The sequence below is a fragment of the Nicotiana tabacum genome, chromosome 16, assembly GCF_000715075.1.
Source record: "Nicotiana tabacum cultivar K326 chromosome 16, ASM71507v2, whole genome shotgun sequence".
NCBI classification, from domain to species: Eukaryota; Viridiplantae; Streptophyta; class Magnoliopsida; order Solanales; family Solanaceae; genus Nicotiana; species Nicotiana tabacum.
This window is the reverse complement of record NC_134095.1, coordinates 22,167,132-22,173,131: the sequence shown is the minus strand read 5'-3', so window position 1 is coordinate 22,173,131 and position 6,000 is coordinate 22,167,132.

Sequence of the window (6,000 nt, the reverse complement as noted above, 5' to 3'; positions counted from 1 at the left end):
CACCAAACCGACCGTCATTTCCGAACTAACAATTGTTCTTTGTCTGAAAAGTTGAAACAGGTATAATCCAAGACAACCGTGCAAGAAGCAGGTGTCGCCCAAAGAAGAAGGTACATGGGTACAAGAAATATTTTGGCAATAAGGAATTCACTCGAAAGGTAAGTCTCCACGAAACTCCCTTTTATCTTCTACTAAAACAAGAAAATTCGAAAAAAAAGAGGTCAGTTGTTGTTCTCGAATTTTGTCCCCATTCAATCAGCATTAGGGTTTTAAACCCTAAACTGAACTTTTTCCTTTAGTCAGCATTAGGGTTTTAAACCCTAAACTGAATTTTTCCATTCAGCCAGCATTAGGGTTTTAAACCCTAAACCGAGCTTTTCCATGCAGTCAGCATTAGGGTTTTAAACCCTAAACTGAATTTTTCCTTTAGTCAGCGTTAGGGTTTTAAACCCTAAACTGAATTTTTTCCTGTAATCAGCATTAGGGTTTTAAACCCTAAACTGAACTTTTTCCTGTTATCAGCATTAGGGTTTTAAACCCTAAACTGAATTTTTCCATTCAGCCAGCATTAGGGTTTTAAACCCTAAACTGAGCTTTTCCATGCAGTCAGCATTAGGGTTTTAAACCCTAAACTAAATTTTCCTTTTAGTCAGCATTAGGGTTTTAAACCCTAAACTGAACTTTTTCCTGTAATCAGCATTAGGGTTTTAAACCCTAAACTGAATTTTTCCTTTAGTCAGCATTAGGGTTTTAAACCCTAAACTGAACTTTTTCCTGTTATCAGCATTAGGGTTTTAAACCCTAAACTGAATTTTTCCATTCAGCCAGCATTAGGGTTTTAAACCCTAAACTGAGCTTTTCCATGCAGTCAGCATTAGGGTTTTAAACCCTAAACTAAATTTTCCTTTTAGTCAGCATTAGGGTTTTAAACCCTAAACTGAACTTTTTTCCTGTAATCAGCATTAGAGTTTTAAACCCTAAACTAAATTTTTCCTTTAGTCAGCATTAGGGTTTTAAACCCTAAACTGAACTTTTTCCTGTTATTAACATTAGGGTTTTAAACCCTAAACTGAATTTTTCCATTCAGCCAGAATTAGGGTTTTAAACCCTAAACTGAGCTTTTCCATGCAGTCAGCATTAGGGTTTTAAACCCTAAACTGAATTTTCCTTTTAGTTAGCATTAGGGTTTTAAACCCTAAACTGAACTTTTTCCTGTAATCAGCATTAGGGTTTTAAACCCTAAACTGAATTTTTCCTTTAGTCAGCATTAGGGTTTTAAACCCTAAACTGAACCTTTTCCTGTTATCAGCATTAGGGTTTTAAACCCTAAACTGAATTTTTCCATTCAGCGAGCATTAGGGTTTTAAACCCTAAACTGAGCTTTTCCATGCAATCAGCATTGGGGTTTTAAACCCTAAACTGAATTTTCCTTTTAGTCAGCATTAGAGTTTTAAACCCTAAACTGAACTTTTCCTTTCAGCTAGCATTAGGGTTTTAAACCCTAAACTGAATTTTTCCTTTTAGTCAGCATTAAGGTTTTAAAACCCTAAGCTGAACTTCCCCCCAGTTGGTCGGTATTAGAGTTTCAACTCTAAAACTGAACTTCTCCCCAGATAGTCGGTATTAGGGCTCCAACCCTGAATTGAGTATTTTTATCTTCCTTCTTCAATTTTATGAACTTTCTGGCGAATAATTCACGAAATTTTCCTAGTGAAACTGGGGCAGAAAATTTCGTTCGTTTGTTTGTTTTTCTCCCGCAGGTCTAACCTCGAGCCACACGGATCGAAATGACCCACGAAGTGAGTCTCAACTCAGAATCAAAAAAAAGAAAAGAAAAAGACAAAAAGAAGATGTCCCGAGATATCGGAGTTAAATGGAAGGCGGATCGACTCCAACATTGGATTAAGATTCAGAACTCTGCCAGTCACGCCTCACTCAGCATCCCAGAGAATAAGCAAGCACCTACAACTCGCAAGCATCAAGATTCGGATCGAAGTCTCCAAGCAAAATCAGCTAAGACCCATGATCAAGTCGCAAAAGAATCATAGATAGGGATCTTGTAACTAGCAGTTGACATGCATATAAGTATTTAAGTTCAGTTTCAATTTTTCTTTGGTTGTAATAAGGCGGTCAGTAAAGCAGTGGTGACTACAGCAACAGCAGTAACAACAAGCATTGCAGTCCCATGGTAGTCCCAGCTACCGAAACTTCCCGAACTACATTGACCTGATTCCTGTTTAGCCCGGGATATGTAGGAAATCTTTGAAGCAAGATTCGGTCAAAACTTTCAAAACATGCTTCACACGGAGTAGTCCATAGGCAAAAATCGCTTATATCCGCTCACTTTATCTTTGCACGAAAACTCTTCGTGTTTCCGAACAAAGAGGGGCAGCTGTGAGCACGTGATTTTTGTTTTACGCGACAATCGCTCCAAAAGAAATAAAAATAATAACAAATGGTCCTATTGTACAATTTTTGAAATTTTGCATGGCACTTTGTAATTATTTATAATATTTTTGCCCATTTTTTATTTTATTAAAACAAAATACAAAAAATGTATGTGTCATGCGTAATTTGAACCGTAATCCGGTTGTTAAATGAGAAAACCATAAATAGGCATTTTTGTCCATGATTGTTGTTTTGTTTGATTTTACCTGCTTCAAATATTTTAATATGTGTGTGCAAATAATGGTATTAAGTGTCTATTTAATTTTAAATTTGATTTACTTAGGCTTTGTTTTTTTTTAAAAAAAATGTAATAATAATAATAAAAGATAAGTGTAGAATTGGTTTGAAAATCAGTTTGGGCTGATTTTCATTTTAATTCAGGGCCCAAACGAACAACCCAACCCAAATTACCCTGTCCAGTCCAGTTCAGCCCCTAACCATCCAAACGACACCGTTTAATCCAGTATGATCTGGGCTGTTGATCTCAGATTGATCAACGGCCAAGATCTCACACCCCATAACCCACTAATGAACCCGACCCATTCCACCCGAACCAACCCTGACCCTTACTAAGCCAAACGACACCGTTCCACTTAAGCCCTCAGATCCAGGCCGTAGATCTCGATTGATCTAACGGTTGAGATCAAGCCATCCACCCCGTATATAAACCCTTCCCCCTTTCACCCCGCGCCCTAATCCAAACCCCCCTGCCTTAGGTCGTCTTCACCAGACCCTTCCCCTCCAAACCCTAGCCGCCCCTGTATTCTTCACCATGAAAGCCGGCGGCATGAATGTAGGTGACCTCCACCTTAACACCATAGAACCCCCCCACAACCCTGAACATGGATCTGTCAACCGCTTAACTCGAATCCCTTCCCACCTTCTCGAATATTCATTTGAAGATTCAAGTCGGAACCTAACTTACACCGTTTGACCCCAGTTTCGCACCAGACACTCCCCAGACCCCCCTCGTGACCAAACCATGCTTGGTTTGGTCCGAATCTGACCAGGGAAGCATGAATCCCGAATCTAATTTTTGGAACCTTAGGGTTCCTCGTCAGCGGTCCGTATCTCATTTAAACCAAGAGATTAAGGTCTAATGGACCTTAATCGAAGTGTTTCTCATCTGAGAAACACTTCGATTAAAGTCCGTTCAGCCTTAAGAAAGGCCTGTTCGAGTCCAAGCTAAGGTTTTTGATTTTTCGGATTTTAAGGTGAGTTTTGCTTTCTTTTCTTTATTTGTTTTAGTCCATGTGATTGTTTAAAAGGCTGTTCATGTTTTGTGAAATTTGTGTTTCGAATTTTACCAACTGTGTACTGTCCACCTTGCCTGAACCTCTGCGTTTGATTGAGTCCTTCTTCTACTTGTTCTGATAATGCGTATGTATGTATGTGTTGTGCAATTAGCTGAATTTCAAATTTGAACCGATTAACTGACTCCTCGAGTACAATTCTGTTTGGTCAGTACAATTCAAATCATGTGTCGATACTGTTAAATGTCTGATTTTTGGCTACGATTGTGCATGTTATGATTAATATAGTCGAGTCGACATGTGTCGTCAATTAGTTTCAACTGTCTGAACAATAACAAATCGATTTGCTTCTGTTAAACATTGCCTGAATCAATTAAGAACTAAGTTTAGTTACTTATAGTTGTTAATTTGATTTCAGAAACCTAAGGTTTGGTCTGTAATTGCAATCTGAATTGATGGCATGTGCACTTGTGCACAACATGTGCATAAAGGCCCTTTTTGAATTAAAATAGTTTTGACAGCATATGCTGTCAGACTACATTCTGCTGCCCATATTCTGCTTTAGTTCAGAAATATTAAACCTTACTTAAAAGTAAGTCTGCCAGGGAATATCATGGGGTTGTGTTCTTATTTAAATAGTAAGTGGAATCTGAAAATAGGATAGCACGTGGGAGGGTGTTCTGATTGTCTAAAACAGGCTGTTAAAAGGGTGATTGGAGGCTTATAAAAGGAGGTCTTCCATCAGTTTAAAGGGAGGAGAGAAAGGGACACCTGATATTAGAGAGACATTAGGAGATTTGAGAAGAGGGAAAGGATAATATACAGACACACAGGGAGATTGATAAGAAAAAGTGGGAAAGAAAGATTGTTGAGGACACACACACAGACAGAAATAGATAGAGAGAGGCATAACACAGGAAAGAGGAACTGCATTTTTCGTCTTTGTCTTGATTCTCACTGGCCTGGATTTCCCTGTTCCATATTGATTTCTTCTGAGTCCTGTTTGAGATTGTTAGTTGTGTGTAGCATCAGTGCATTTCTAGATCTGTTCTGCCTAAATTCTGATTCATATTACTGGGAATTTGCCACACTCTGCCATTTTTTATTGGCTCCAAACTGCATCTTGCATTGGGATTTTGTTTCTATTGGTTACCTGCTGTTGCTGTTGCTGCTATTCTGCCTTCTGCTGCTGCTGACCTTTCTGCTTCACTTCTTTTTTGCCTTTCAGTATTCAGGTACACATTTTGAGTCCCATTTTGGTGTCAACTGTAACAGTTCGAAAGCATGAAATGAAAGGAGTTTGAAGAAATTTAAATGTCTGTTTGTAATGCTCATGGTATATTGACTTATTTTGTATAAATTGATTAGTGCGTAATTCAGTAGCGAAAGATTAGTTAATACGTAACCAAGTTTTAGCTTCTTGCATCTTGGTTTATAGTTGTTCGTTAGTACGAGATGTAATGGTACAATATGTAGAATGCATGGATAATTGACATAGAATTTTCGACCGGATTCTTGTTTAACTATAATGACATGCATAGGATAGAATATTTCCACCTTACACAATGATGTTCTGTTTTATTTTAGTTCTTTTATCAGGACCCGCTAGGCAGTATATAGAAGCACGTTCGAATTCCCATTAGTAATAATGCCTAGTGTTCAATTCCCTTAATCTAGCCTAAAATAAGGCTAGTTAAGTTCAATTCAAGAAATATTTGGATACAAGTATAGCATTTGGTCAATCTCGCATGTTTCACAAGGTATGACACCTCTTCACTTTGTAAATAATTAATCAGAAATTGATAAGAATCCGGGTTAGGCCAAAGCATATAATTAAATTAGCATGTACCTTTTTCTTCTAGTTTTAGAGACAAATGCATTAGAAATGTAGCCACTTTAGGATATCCTTTCTAAAATAGAGACGAGCCTCGCCAAATAAAAAAAATGCGAAATTGCGGGGCCCTCAATAAATAACCATAATAATTTTTTTAGAATTCGGGATAGGCCGTTTATTGAATTTCATGGCCTTCTACAAAAATAATAACGCGCTAGACTCTTTAGGCGCGGCTTAATAATTTGACCTTCTTAAACACGGGTGCACATTGATGTGACCCAAATCCAAATCTCAACGGAGTCAAAATGTGTCGACAACCACGGGTGCATTGATTGTGACGTGGTTCGAGATGCATTTTCACGACGTTGCAATTCTATAAAAATAAATGATAATAATAAAAGCGATTTAAACTTAATAAAGGCACGTAAGTCATAACATATATTTAAATCAGATATTTAGCCATTA